Source organism: Callithrix jacchus, chromosome 16, assembly GCF_049354715.1.
Source record: "Callithrix jacchus isolate 240 chromosome 16, calJac240_pri, whole genome shotgun sequence".
NCBI classification, from domain to species: Eukaryota; Metazoa; Chordata; class Mammalia; order Primates; family Cebidae; genus Callithrix; species Callithrix jacchus.
In genome coordinates, this window is record NC_133517.1 from 37,859,774 (window position 1) to 37,875,868 (window position 16,095).

Genomic DNA, 16,095 nt, shown 5'->3' on the forward strand with positions numbered 1-16,095 from the left:
GGATGCTTGTACCTGACTGCACATTATCTCCTAAGAAATCCTATCTAGACCTAACTTTGTATTTATTTTCTTAAACTCAGTCATTTCTTTACATACTTACTGTGTTAGTCCATTTGTGTTGCTAAAAAGGAATACATGAGACTGGGTAATTTATAAAGGCAAGAAGTTTATTTTAGTCCATGATTCTGCAGACTGTACAGGAAGCATGGCACTGGCATCTGCTCTGGAAGTTTTTAATTGTGGTGGCAGATGAGGGTAGGGGTAGCAACATGTCACATGGCAAGAGGCAGTAAGAGAGAGAGGAGGAGATGTCAGGCTCCTTTAAACACCAAGCTCTTGCCTGAACTACCAGGGTAAGAATTCATTACCGGGGGGAGGGCACCAAGCCATTCATCAGGGTTTCATCTCCATTATCCAAATACCTCCCACCAGTCTCCACCTCCAGCATTGGGAATCACATTTCAAAATGAGATTTGGCGGGGACAAACATCCAAACAATATCATTTATTCCCTTAAATTCTACCTGGCTGACACACCAGTATCTCCAGGCAAAAGGGCGTAATATTCTCTAGTTAGATCACAATGGATTTACAGTCTTTCTCTCCTAGATTGTTTTTTGTTGTTGGTTTTTTTTTTTTTTTTTTTTCATTTCAAGGAGTGGTTATAACATTAGGAATTTCATACACAGTATTTGGTAAGTAAAAGAGATGTTTTTAGATAGAGAGGTGTTTTAACACAGATTAGACTTGATTGTCACGTAGATATTAGCAGCCTACATCGCTATAGAATAAGCCCTGGGTTGCTTTTTATTTACAATTTCTCAGATCTTAAGTGATTTTTCATTGATTTCTGCATGTTGCATAAACCTTTAAATGTCAGCATGTTAACAGTGTAGATCCCAAATAGAAGGAATCCTCTGGCAAAGAGTTTTTAACTCTGTCAAAGAGTTAAAAAGGACCATAACTAAAAGACCTAGAAAGTTCACAGGAAGGTCAATTTAAATGATCATTGAGGCTGAGATTCTTAAACTCTTTAAAATGATGAAGTAGAAATATTGAACTCCAGTCTAAAAGATCAAATGCTGATATATAAGAAAGTTCAAAGTGTATACAATCGCAAAAATAATAAAGGATTAACAGGGAGACTTGTTCAAACTCAGTATAGAACACCTATCAAATTCACAAATCACAATTCTAAAGAATTATGAGGAAAAGAATATAGCATAGCATAGTTAATACATTTAGAGAATAGAACATTTAGAGATGACAAACCCACAAGAGGCTAGAAACTGTAAGTGGTGGGTCATGTTTTCCTTGAAGCTGCATTTAATGTTGATATCATGAGGGAATTTTTTTCTCTCCTACTTCTTTTTCTTCTCTCCTCTCAGTAGAATAAGGATAGATACTGTGGTATGAAGTTCGTTTAGGGCCAGTGTGACAACTCTTACAGTTAAAGTTACATTTAGTGGTCCCCCATAAATATGTATGAAACTGAAAATAATCAAAAATGGTGGTAAAAGTTGACAACCTACAGTAATTTAGGAAACCATTAATTCAGAAAGAGCAGTGATTTTATAGAATTTGCAGGCACTTAGGTGGTTTTCTTAGAGTAGGAAAAAAGCTATCATGCTGTATGTGTAATTTTCTGAAATTTTACCACTTAAACTAGATGTATCTGAAAATGGTTTCTATATTCAATAGGCTATGAAATAAATTGCCTTTTCTGGGTAGTACTACAGGATAATGTAAAGGTCACTATTATGCTTTGGACTTTTAACAACTTTTATTGTGCTATAAATAACTTTGGCTGGCATTTTTTATTTCATGAAACATAACTTGTATAAATTGGATTTTAAGCTGTATATGGGAAGTGAATTATGTTGCAAACGTGTACACAGCACATTGATACAGGACTCTTTAATTAAAGTCCTTTTTTTGAGGTTTCTGCTAATGTTAAAACTAATATCCCTTAGCATCTCTAGTTATTGAATTTTGAGTTTAGTGATTATGGGATAAGAAAATTATGTGAAAGTGGTCAGAGAAATTTAAACAATATTATCTGTGTTGGGATGTTCTCAAATATTTCAAAAACTATTCTTAAGAATAAGTTCTTCATATTATTCTTGATATAGTTCTACCTTCCATATAACACTGACATTTTTTTTAAATGGCAGAAACAGGGAGTGTCATTGTTGACAAGGTGTCGGAGCAACATCAACATCTTGGTGACCAGCTCAGCTGTGTTTTGACAGCTTCACTGAGAAGGGGCACAGTGTGATAAAGATAACAACATTAAGAGTGAATACAAAAAGTAAGAGGTGACACGGTTCATTTAGGACATACCCTAAAAGATTTCAAAGCCATATTCAGGTTTCATCTTTAACTTGTACTACCCCCAAACCTCTTTCTTTAACTTGTTCAAAAATGATTTTATTAATTGTTTCACTCATCACCTTTACAGAATAATCACTCTTAGAACATTACTTGGCTCTGTGTAGAAATAAGGTGGCCAGGCATGGTTCCTGGCTTTAAGGGACTCAGGACAAGTATGCGAAAACATATAATGCAAACGTCAGCCCTAAGAGAAGCAAAAATCTCTATGCACATTTAAAGGAAGGAATGAGGCATCATTTTTAAGAAATTAGAGAAGAATTCATGAAGGAAAAGAAATTTTGAAATTACTCCAGCTATAAGCAGAGTTAGTGGCTGGGTAGAGGACCTTCTTGAGAAATAAGAATACCAGTGAAGTCAATGGAGAAAAAAAGTGAGTAGTTTTTGCTAAATCACCGAGTGTATGTATTTATTCACTTTTGCAGTGAATATTTAATAATGCCTGGTTCCGAGGCTGTATTCTACTAGGTGCCCAGTATATACCGATGAACAAAACTGACTTGGTCTGAGCCCTTATGGAGGAAATTATAACCTATTGAGAAGGCAGACAGAAAACAGTAAACAAGCATCATAATATTCAACTGGTAACAGGTGCTACAAAGCTATAAATAAGAGACAGAGAGTGAAAATAAATAGCAAGGGAGGTTTATTTCAAATCATCAGAAATGTCTAAAGAAGAGATATTTAACTTCAGACCTGAAAGATGAAAAGTAGCCAACCAAGCAAAGAAGAGTATAGTTCCAAACAGAGAATAAAGTGTGTGCAAAAGCCCTGAGGAGATATAGAACTTGTGTTTGAGAAAGGAAAGTCAGTGGCATTGGAGAGTAGTGAGAGGGGAATGCAGATTGAGTTGACACTGGAGAGGGAGACAGGGAACCAGATCAAGCAGGAGCTTTTCTGCTGCAGAAAGATTTTGGTTGGAACTAAATATGAGATGGGAAGTCATGAAATAATTAAACAGATCTGTAACATTATGTTACTCTGGGTGCCATATGCAAACTAAATATATGGAAATAAAGAATATAAGTGGGGAAAATTGCCAACAGGCTATTGTAGTAGTCTGTGTGAGAAATGATGGTGGTTTCCGTTGGAGTGCTTGAAGGTGAGAGAAATTTTTGGAACCAAGACATATTTACTAGGAGTTGCTGATGGCCATTGAGACATGAAGCTGTTAAGGCAGGTTAGGTACTGGGCATGGGGCAGTCATGTGATTTAGCTTCACATCTTACACTTCTGGAAGCTTTCACTGACCTTTGAAGCTTTTGGCAAGTGTTCCTTCTGCAGTGCTTGTGTGATACCCATAGGTATCTGGCACTGAACTGTCTGCATTATGGTGTAATTAACTGTTTTTGTGTTTGTTTCCCCAGTAGACAGTGAGTACCTTCAGGCCTCAAACCATATTCGTCATTGTAACTTCTCACTTATCAACTCAGAAAAATAATTTGTTAAAAAATGAGTTTAGGCTGAATTTGGTAATTGTTTTTTTTTTTTTTTTGGTTTTCTGAGAATATTAGAGGGAAGGGGAGGATAAAGAGATTCAAGCAGTATCAATTAAAAGAAAGTGTTTAAAGAGCAAGATAGTAAATTAATCTGTATAGTAAGCTGTAAATAGTCTAAAATTCGTTGGGCTTGTTATTTTAAAATCATTTAACATGCCAAAAAACCCGTTTACTTTTAAATATACTTCAGGGTATTTGAATCAAATACTCTTTTACTAAAATGTGTTTATCCTCTAATCTACAAGTATCATATGATTTGATCAAAGCCCTATAAGTTTGATGATTTACCCAATCAGTTTTAAGTCCCATAGATAATTTGAAATACGAGGATCTTAGGTGAAAGACCTTGTTTATATTTATGTTTCACCACTAACTACTGGGTCAGTTTATCCCTATAGACCTCCTTTATCACTTCTAATATCATTTGAGCATGTCTAAGTTGTGCTCAGAGCTCTTCTAGGCTCTGCAGGTGTTTTTAGAAAGTGGTGGAGGAACCTGCATTCAAATAATTTACAACCTACCCTGGCATATGCTTCTGGCACTCAAATAAGTTTGAATTGCTTAAATAGTCTCTTGAATGGGGAATTGTTAAAGGCCTTTTAAAGAAAAAAGTTCCCATGCACCAGCAGGAAACATGCATGTGGAGTAAAGTGAGTCTGAGGAAGATTTAGAGAAAAAAATAAACAGGATTCAGTATTCATGTATAACCTCTTCACTCCACCACCCCTTTCCCTTCTAATGAAAACTGCCCATTTCCAACCATGGTTTCTAGGGAGTCAAGTTTATACCCCTATAGTCCTTCATCTCTGGCCTTTCTCCCCAACTGAAAGAAGCAGAGATGGCTGAGACAGCAGTCCTGTGTGAATGGTCCCCAGAGCTGCTTTAGATTTCGTTTTTCAGTGTTATCTATTTTCTGGTCTGGTACACATATGTTCCTAAAATAAACTCCCATCTCCTTGAAGTAGATTGAATTAGTCTTCATTTGCCACCAAAAGCACAAAACTAAAAATAATGTTGATCAGTTATGTATGAGAAAATGAAAACCCATTGTTTAAAAAAAGAATTAAAGAAAAAGAAACCTATTTCCAGTTAGAGTCGAGTATGGCTCTAACTTATTTTTCATGTAGACGTGTCCATCTCTGGGGATGTTAACGTTCTTAAAGCCCTGACTGCAGCTTCCAAATGTTTATATAGTTCCGTAACCCAGTGGCAGGACAACAGGGGCTCAGCTCCCTCCTCGTGCTTGCCAAAGATATAACCAGGTCATGGCACAGGGGCTCAGCGACCTCCCTTGCTCGCCAAAGATGTAACTGGGTGTGTCCAGGTTCTTGGGCTCACTTGCCCCAGGAATGGGGAAAGGGCCCTGGCAGCCTGGTGAGCTTACCACTGTGTAAATATCACAGACCCAAAGAGTTTAGCAGAAAGTGATTTATTTGAGGTGGGGGGGCGAGGTGGGGGAGGGGAGGGGGAGGGAGAGAGAGAGAGAGAGAGAGCGAGTGAGAGAGAGAGAGAGAAAGAGAAAGAGAAAGAAAGAGAAACAGTGAGAGCTCCCATGCTGCCATGGGAAGGGAATCCAACCCTGTATAGGGAGGAGAGAGGGAGAGACAGCTCCCATATTGCCATAGGAGGAGATCCCAGACAGGGAAATCCATATAAGTAAGGGAGCAGAGGGAGTTTAACCCTACAATTACTCGCACCCCATTCATGTTCTTGTCCAACAAGAGGAGTTCTTTCAAACTTCCTCTGGAGTGATTGATCTTTGACTCTGATCCCAGGTTGTTTGCTTGGGCCCACAACAGAGCACCTCCTCCCAGGGCATTTGGCGGGCTTTCTGAACAAAAGAAGCTCACCTGGAATTTCCATCTAGCCCACGCCAGGAAAATTAGACAATGAACTTTACATTCCTGGATGGGGGCATGGATGAGGGTATGGTGCTAGGAATTTCCTGCCTTTGAAACATAGGTAGTTTTCCTTAACACAATCCCTCAGTTTCAGGCCTTGCTCTAGATCTCTGGATGCTGAATCTCCTGGTGCACCAGAGCCACTCTGGAAAGCCTGCTGCAAATATTGATTCAAGGGCCTATACAGGAAGTCTAAGGTATGCCTAAGATTATGCAGGAAGTCTTGGGTATGCCTAGGCACCTCTAATTTTAACAAGCTCCATAGGTGATTCTGACACAGCCAGATTTCAAAACCATGCCCAGTGACCTCAAGCAGTTTTGACTTAGAGATATGCTCAGATGTTTTGAAATGTATGTCTGTCTGCTAATACGTCCCTCTGTACTTAGTTTCTAAAGTAAAAACAAGGCTTTATTTTTCTTTCTCTATGTACTCTGCTGGTGATAGAATGATACCATTTGAGTCTTTAAATCAGGTCTCACTGTTTTTGCTTCCTATGGAAATAAAAAATAAGTAACTTATCATTCTTGGAAAATTTAAATTGATATTGCAGAAAAAGTATGACATCATTGAGTCCATGTGAATTTTCCCCTTCTGAAAAGATCAAACACTAGAGCTTCTTTTAAAAAAAATTATTAGTATGCTTTTTGATTGACAAATTATAATTGTATACATTTATGAAGTACAATGTGATTTTTTTATATGTATACAAAGTAGAATGAGTAAATCAAGCTAACATATTCATTACCTTACTTGCCTATTCAGCCATTGTGGAAAGCAGTGTGGCAATTTCTGAACGTACTCAAAAACAGAATTACCATTCAACCCAACAATCCCATTGTCAGCTATTACTGTATACAAAGAAATATAAATCATAGGGACACATGTATGTCTATATTAATCTAAACATTGAGTACACATGGACACAAAGAAGGGAATAGTAGTCACCAGCACCTACTTGAGAGTGGAGGGTGGTGACAGAAAAACTACCTGTTGGGTACTATTGCTTATTACCTGGATGAGGAAATAATATATACACCAAACTCCCATGACTTGCAATTTATCTGTAGAACAAACCTATACATGTTCCCCTCAACCTAAAATAAAAGTTTTAAAAGATTTATTTTTTAAAAGTAGATGACCATAATTTATAAAAATTAATAAAACAACCTCCATAATTCTTCATTGCAGAACTAAATAGTTCTTCTCTGAGGTTTCCATCACTATTTACAGTTCTATAAATCAGTTACAACTCTGCTTAAAATGATTCTGGCTGTATTTATAGTCCTATGGAAGTTCCCTCTTAGTCTTTTTTGTTAAACTCTCATCTAGTACCCAAAATTTACTCAAATACTGATGTTTCCAGCTTTACAACCTCATCTCACTGTTCCATTTACACAGTAGATTCTCCCTGGCTGAGTTACTTTTTCTAGCATCATGGCTATATCTACAGTCTAATTCTGAGACCTGCGAAATCTTTCTCTACGTACCAAGTTCCAAATGACTTTTCTTCAAGTGCCACAATCTCAACACTCCCTCAAACTGATTTTGTTATATCCCATTTCTTCCCCCATCAGAAGCATCTTATACTGACAACAAAACCATCAACCAGGTTATTATATTTGATGTCTCTTGCTGACAATCCACATGCAGCCAATGATTAACTCTTTTCTATTAAGTTTCTTTTATATTTCTTAGCTCTTTCTTTCTGCCTGGGAATGGACGCTTATTTGAAAACTTTGGGTAACTCAGCCTTCTAAATAGAGTCTTTACCTCTAGGGTTGGACCCCCTTCAATCAATTTTTTACACTGCTGCTAAAGTGATTTTTTGAAAACATAAATCTGAGCATTGTGGTTAAGATCATGGGCTTTTGAATTAGACAGATCTAGATTTATGCTAGTAATAATACTTACTCGCAATAACTTTGAACAACTTGTTTAACCTCTTTAAACCTCAATTTTGTCACTGGTAAATTGGGATAATAATACCTATATCAGAGCATTATCTTGAGAATCAAATAAGTAATTGGTATGGCTTGGCTGTGTCCAACCTAAATCTCATTTTGAATTGTAACTCCCACAATTCCCACATCATGGGAGGAATGTGGTGGGGGGCAATTAAACTATGGGGGTAGGTTTTTCCTGTGCTGTTCTCATGATAGTCTCTTGAGATCTGATGGTTTCAAAATGAGAGTTTCCCTGCACAAGCTTTCTATTTGCCTGCCGCCATCCATGTAAGATGTGACTTGCTCTTCCTTGCCTTCTGCCATGATTGTGAGGCCTCCCAAGCCATGTGGAACTGTACATCCATTAAACCTCTTTCTTTTGTAAATCGCCCAGTCTGAAGTATGTCTTTATCAGCAGCATGAAAATGAATCAATACAGTAATCTATTTAGCACAGTGCACTATAAATAGTACTCAATATATGGTTGCTTCCATTATCATGATTATTCTTCTTATTGTCTTTGTTGCTACTTATTATAGCAACAAAGCTATATCTGTGTGGCTGAATATCTTCAATTTTTCTCATTGAGTTTATGATAAAGTCTTAACCCTTTCAGTGATATGGAAGGGTTTTTCTAATTTTGTCTTGCTTGGCTTCTCTAACCTCATTTCCTGTAGTTTCCTTTCTCACTCTATCCTCCAGTCATAGTAAATTATTTACATTTTTTCCCACAGCAGTCATTATTTTTCTTTCTCTTCTTTTCATCTTTCTTCAATATTCCTTATGTTAACTGTTGTTATCCTGGCTAAATACAATGCATCCTTGAAAGTAAGGTTCTATTTTAATCTTTCCTAAAGAACTTCTCTTTCCACCATTTTTATCATAGTCTATATCAAGAATCCTATTTACTCTCTTAATTTCTTGTGCACATATGATTCTATCATACCATGTTATTCAACACATATGATTATCTTCCCCAATAGGTTATGAATGTCTTGAAGCTACCAACATGGTCTTACTAATCTTTGTGTTACCAATTTCTTTTTTTTAAAGAGGGAGAGAAAACAGGAATGTAGCTTTATTCTAAAAATGAGTATTAATAATGGCTGATCAGTATTTTGTGTATTTAAGGTGGAAAATGTATATTTTGTGTATTTAAAATGAAGAGCTCTATAAATATTTTTTGAGTTTACTTGTTCCGGATCTGAGTTCAAGTCCTGGATATCCTTATTAATTTTCTGTCGAGTCGAGTCTAAATCTCTTTATGGGTCTTATGTATCTGGATGTTAGGATCGGTAGCTCTTATTGTTGCATTGATCCTTTTACCACTATATTTTTGTTGCTTTGAAATCTATTTTATCAGATGCGAGAATTGCAACTACTGCTTTTTATTTATTTATTTATTTTTGCTCTCCATTTGGTTGGTAAATCTTTCTCCATCCCTTTGTTTTAAGTCTTTGTGTATCTTTGGATGTGAAATGGGTCTGGATGTGGCATATTGTTAGATTTTGGCTGTATCTTTTGATTGGGGGATTTAGTCGACTTAAATTTAAGGTTACTGCCATTTGATGTTAACTGGCTATTTTATCCATTCATTGATGTAAATTCTTCTTTATGTTGATGCTCTTTACTTTTTGGTATATTTTTAGAAAGGCTAATACTGGTTGTTCCTTTCTATGTATAATGCTTCTTTAAGAAGCTCTTGTAAAGCTGGCCTGGTGGTAATAAAATCTCGAAGTACTTTTGTTCATAAAAGATTTTATTTTTCTTTCAATTGTGAAGCTTAGTTTGGCAGGATATGAAATTCTGGACTGAAAGTTCTGTTCTTTAAGGATGTGGAATATCGGCCCCCACTCTCTTCTGGCTTATAGGGTTTCTGCTGAGAGACCTGCTGTAAGTCTAATAGGCTTCCCTTTGTGGGTAACCTGACCTTTTTCTCTGGCTGCCCTTAGTATGTTCTCCTTTGTTTCAACCCTAGTGAATCTAACGATTATGTGCCTTGGGGTTGCTCTTCTTGAGGAATATCTTTGTGGTGTTCTCTGTGTTACCTGGGGTTGAATATTGTGCTGCTTTGCTAGATTTGGGAAGTTTTCCTGAATAATATCCTGAAGAGTATTTTCCAGCTTGGATTCATTCTCTTCATTGTATTCAGGTACACCTATCAAACATAAATTAGGTCTTTTCACATAGTCCCATATTTATTGGAGACTTTGCTCATTCCTTTTTATCCTTTTTTCTCTATTCTTGTCTTCTCGTTTCATTTCATTAAGTAGGTCTTCGACCTCTGATATCCAATTTCCAATTTCCAAGCTAAAAATGGGCAAATAGTAGTTAGTATTCAAATGTTGAGTGATATGCAGATTTTAGATGTTCATATTAATAATGTTCCAACATGGTAATCATTATATTATTAATTATTATTAAAAATATAGATTGATTATTTAATACCCAAATGAGTACTGCAAGTAAGAGATTGTATAGTAGTTGAAAACTTGGTTTAACCATTTCAAGGAGAGGATAATATTTGAACTTTATGGTACAAGATTTGATTAAGTCAAAGAAGCAGATATTGAGGAAAGGGAGCTATAAAAGGAAAGACAGAAGGAACTAGTATATAGCAAATGTTCTCTGTGTGCAAAGCAAGTTGGACCTGAGATAATGATTTTTGTTAGTTGCCTTTTAACTCTCACTTACTTTTTGAGAGGGACAGCTGACAACAAATATTTAAGTAAACTGATCATGTTCACACTCTATTAGATAGTGAAGATGGGATTCAAACACAGATATGCCTGACTTTGAAGGATTGCTTTCTCCAAAATGGGCTGATGCACCACACATAAAATGACCATGTTAAATCAGAACAATAAGAGTAAATAAACCTGAATTTAGATTGTGACAGATTGTCAAAGTCAGCCCAAGAAAGCATTTGGTATTCCCTATTAAGTAACCATAACATTCTTTCAGCTATTAATACGGTGGAATTGTAGAGGCTGTATCAAAATCAAGAACTGGCAAGAATATACAGCAGGTCTGTTAATAGTATACTTTTCTGCACCCATGGCAGGCAATGCTGTTAGATCATATGCTATTTCTAACTTGGCCTGGGTATAGCCTCAAAACTCTTATTAATAAATGGATATTCACTAGAAGATTTTAATTGATTCATAACTATTCATTTTTTCTAGAATCACTTTAATTTTCTTACAGGGAATTACCTCAATACCATTTTGAGCCAGCTGAATAAAACTGCAAATCAAAGTAAACCATTCTTTTTATGGAGGGTGAAGGGTTTTCTAGAGATTATAGCAGGTTACTCCTGCCACATCTCACTGCCTCATAGGACCAAACAATGAGCATGTGACTTATGCTTGACCAGGAAAAAACCTTCTTTTCAAAGAGTTAAAATCTCAAGCAATTTATTCAAGATTGAAGTAAGAAAAACCAAAAAAAAAAAAAAAAAAATCCAAAAAACAAAACCCCAAAACCCCACCCCCATTTTTCTCCCCCAAAGAAAAACTCCAAAACAACTACATTCCTTTTAGAGCAAAAACCCTAATGATTAGAGGCTACTTTTCTGGTTATTTTTTTTTTAATTCCTATCTATTCTTTGAGATTTCTAATAATATTATTCTGGTAAGGTGTTTTTATGGATAAGTTAGTCAGTCAATTTCTGTGGCTCACAACAACAAAAAATTATAATCAGTACCATTCTTATTCAGAGTTGGCAGATGATTTAAAAACCAAGAAGCCCATGGTTTAATATCAATGGCACATGGTTTAAATCTAATAGGATTTAAATATGGAAAATATGCTTGTTTTTTTTTTTTTTAATAATAGTCACATTGGCTAAGCTGAAACTATGGTTTCCAGAATTCTCTTGCCCATATGGTTCCAAGTTAGAGTCAGCCAAAAGAGAAAGTTCTGTGAGATTTGGAAGGTGGAAGTGAAGTCAAAGCCATTATGAGCTTAAGATCTTCATGGTTACTAATAGTGAGAGACAGTTACAGATGCATCCTTACTCTTGTTCACATCTAGATCTTCTTCACAAATGTTGTCTCTAAACCAGAGATTCTAGACTTAAAAGTAAATATAGAATCAGGAGCCTTCCATATTATTTTCCACTACCTTTTCTTTGTGATTCTATTCTGGAAGTTGGATATACCTGGTTTTCTGGATTCCTTGATAAACACCAGTTTGCCCACTTCAGAAAGATACTTCTCTCCAGAGCAGGAGTAATCATACACATATAAGACAAAATAGATTTCAAGGCAACAACTATAAAAAGAGACAAAGAAGGTCAGTATATGAATATTAAATGTTTAATTCAGCAATAGGGGATAACAATTTTAAGAATATATACACCCAACATTGGAGCACTCACATATTTAAGAGAAATATTATTAAAGCTGAGAAAGAAGTCTGAGACCATAATATCTAGAGACTTCAAACCCTACTTTTAGCATTGAACAGATTTTCCAGACAGAAAATTCACAATAAAAACATTGCACTTAATCTGCACTATAGACCAAATGGACCTAATAGATATTTATAGAACATTCAATCTAACGGCTGCAGAATACACATTCTTTTCTCAGCACATGAATCATTCTCAAGAACAGACCACATGTTAGGTCACAAAACAAGTCCCAAAACATTCACAATAATTGAAAAAATATGAAACATCTTCTCTGACCAAAATGGAATAAAACTAGATATCAATAACAAAAGAAACTTTGGAAACTATGAAAACACATAAAATTATACAAGTTTAGTATCTATACAGTAAGTACATATTATGTAGAATTTATTTGAATAAATGACAAACTAGTAGAAAAGCAAATCAATATTGTATCTGGTTACCATTTTTTAGCCAGAAGATCAACTGCCATGTTACTTCACTCACACCAACCCTAGAGTGAATGAGATTGTCCTTAAGAACCTTCACTTAGTAGTCATGTTAAGAAAAGAATGAGAGGACTCCAGTAAGGACAAAATGTCAGTGCCAGTGGATCAATGAAGAAATTATGAAAATTAAAAAATTTATTGAAATGAATGATAATGGAAACATACTTTCCTATGTGATACAGCAAAAGCAGTACTAAGAGAGAAGTTTATAGTGCCTACATAAAAAAAGAGGAAAAGCTTCATATAAATAATCTAATAATGTATCTTAGAGAACTAGAAAAGCAAGAAGAACCAAATGCAAAACTAGAAGAAAAGAAATAATTAAGATTGGAGCAAAAATAAATAAAATTGAAAGAAGAAAAACAATACAAAAGATCAGTGAAACAAAAAGGTGGTTTTTAAAAAGTTAAACAAAATTGGCAAAACTTTAGCGAGGTTAATAAAAAAACAGAAGATCCAAATAAATAAAATCATAAAAGAAAATGGAGACATTATAACTGATATTACAGTAATTCAAAGGTTCACCTAGTGGCTACTGGGAGGCAGAATATGCCAATAATTTGGGAAATGTGGAATAAATGGACAAATTCCTAGACTCATACAACCCATGTAGATTAAACCAAGAAGAAATCCAAAACCTATACAGACCAATAACAAGTATTGAGTTGGCCAATGTAACAGTAATTTTTCCAGTAGAGAAAAGCCCACGACCTGATGGCTGATAGGCTGATAGTGAACAATCTGAAATAGAAATAAAAAATGTAATTTCATTTACAATCATCACAAATAAAATTAAATACCTAGGAATTAACCTAAGAAGTGAAAGATTTCTATAGTTAAAACTATAAAATATTGATGAAAGACATTGAAGAAGACACCAAAATATGGAAAGATATTCCATGTTCATGGATTGAAAAAATCAATATTATTAAGATGTTTATACTATGTAAAACAATCTACAGATTCAATCCAATTCCTGTCAAAATACCAATGACAGTCTTCACAGAAATAGAAAAAAGAATCCTAAAATTTATATGGAGCCACCAAAAATCCAGAATAGCTAAAGCCAACTTAGCAAAAACAAAACAAAACAAAACAAAACTGAAGGAATACAATAACGTGATTTCAAATGATCTTACAGAGTTAAAGCAACTAAAACAGCATGGTACAGCATAAAACCATATAGACCAATGGAACAGAATAGAGAACTGAGAAACAAATCCACACACAGTGAACTCATTTTTTACAAAGGTACCTAGAACATATACTGAGAAAAAGAAAGTTTTTTAAATAAATGGTGCTGGGAAAACTATCCATAGGCAAAAGAATGAAACCTCCCCACCCTGATATACAACAATCAAACCAAAGTGATTAGAGACTTAAATCTAATACCTCAAACTGTGAAACTACCACAAGAAGGCATTGGGAAAACCATCCAACACATTAGCTTGGGCAAAGAATTTCCTGACTAATATAAGAACAGAAATCCAAAACTAATATGGACAAATGGGGTAACATCAGTTAAAAAGCTTCTGCACAGCAAAGGAAACAATCAACAAAGTGAAAATATAACCCACAGAATGAGAGAAAACATTTGTAAATTATCCATCTGATAAAAGATTAATAACCAGAATATATAAGGAGATCAAATAACTCTATAGGATAAAATCTAATCTGATTTAAAAATGGGAAATCATTGAAATAGACATTTTTCAAAAGAAGACATATGAATGACAAACTGGCATTGTTAAGCACATTTTCACTGATCATCAGAGAAATACAAATCAAAACTACAAAGAGGTATCATCTTACTGCAGTTAAATTGGCTTTTATTCAAAAGTCAGGCAATAACAAATGCTGACAAGGATGTGGAGGGAAGGCCTTTATGTACTGTTGGTGGAAATTGATATTAGTACAACCACTACAGAGAACAGTTTGGAGGTTCCTCAAAAAACTAAAAATAGCATGACCATACAAGCTAGCAATCCCGCTGTTCACAACAGCCAAGATTTGGAAGCAACCTCTATTCATTGTATATAAGTATCACATTTTCTTTATTGAGATGAATGGATAAAGAAAATATGGTACTTATACACCATGGGGTTCTATTTATTCATTAAAAAATCAATGTTTTCAAGTTATTTGCATCAACATGGAAGAAACTGGAGATTATTATGTTAAGTGAAATAAGCCAGGCACATAGAAAGGCAAATATCACATGTTCTCACTTATTTGTGGGATCTAAAATTCAAAACGATTGCACTTGTGGTTATATAGAACAGAAGGGTGGTTACCAGAGGCTGGGAAGGGAAGTTGGGGACTGGTTCAGAGGAGGGAGGTGGGGATCGTTAATGGGTATAAATACATATAATTTGAAAGAATAAATAAGACCTAGTATTTGATATCATAGCAGAGTAACTATAGTCAAAATAATTTAATTGTACACTTAAAATAACTAAAGGAGTATAATTTTTAACACAAAGGATAAATGCTTGAGGGGTAGGATACTCCGTTTTTTGTTATGTGATTATTACACATTGCATGCCTGTATCAAAACATTTAATGTACCCCACAAGTATATACACCTACTATGTACCCATAAAAATTAGTTTATAAAAACATGAAAAATACACATTGATGTACTTGCTTCCAATACATGACAACATAAGCCATGGCATGTAGTGTCAAAAAATGTTTCTTAAATTGTTATTTGTGGTTTCATCTGTAATTGAATGCCTATAGAAGGCATGATTTTGAATGACCAAGTAGTTGTTGGTGTAGAACACCTTAGTAAAAATGAATATAATGATTTTGGTTGCGTTTCATTGGAAAATGTAGAGAAAGAAAATGAGCTCAGAGTTTTTAATTCTAAGATCAAGGTTTATGTAATAGAATAGAAACGTTCTATTTCTGCTCTAAGAGAAATAGCATTTCCTAGAAAATTTCTTAAAACCACCCCCAAAGGCTGGTGAGTGACTGAATTATAATTCAACACAATATTTTAGCGTTTTTCATATTTGAATTAAGGCATTGACTGGGAAGGACTAGGGCCATGAACATTTGGATGGAGAAATAAGAGCTGATTCTGATAATGTAGAGGAACCTGAACTTTTACATTTTATGGAGGCTGATTTGCCAGTAGAAACAGTTTTTCCTCCCAAATTTTAGGAATTCACTCTCCCCCTTTCTCAAGAACTTAATGGTCTGGGCCTGAGACCTTGATATGATGAGGAATGCTGATGTCCTCTGGATATATCCTACTACCTCTCTTGTTTTTAGATATATTAGGTTGGTGCAAATGTATCAATTTTGCACCAACCTGATAGAAGACTCAATTTTTTATGCTTTATATCAGATAATAATTATGACCAGAATAGAGGTACAGCACACATCAAAAGAATTATATAATTTATATTTTTAATGGAAACCTGGGAAATATGTATGGAAACGAATTAA

The 16,095-nt window shown here is 35.0% G+C and overlaps 1 protein-coding gene across 5 annotated transcripts in view; it reads left to right on the forward strand.

Moving 5' to 3' along the window:
- Positions 1-16,095, forward strand: part of LOC108588667 (uncharacterized) — a 708,321-nt gene that overhangs the window by 465,274 nt on the left and 226,952 nt on the right. Inside the window, exon 1 of one of the 5 annotated variants that reach the window (XM_078352726.1) lies at positions 11,598-12,030. The exons of the other annotated variants lie outside the window; for them this stretch is intronic. The gene's annotated coding sequence lies outside the window, so the exon portion shown is untranslated. Of the gene's footprint in view, positions 1-11,597; positions 12,031-16,095 lie in introns of those variants that run through there. 5 annotated transcript variants of the gene reach the window in all.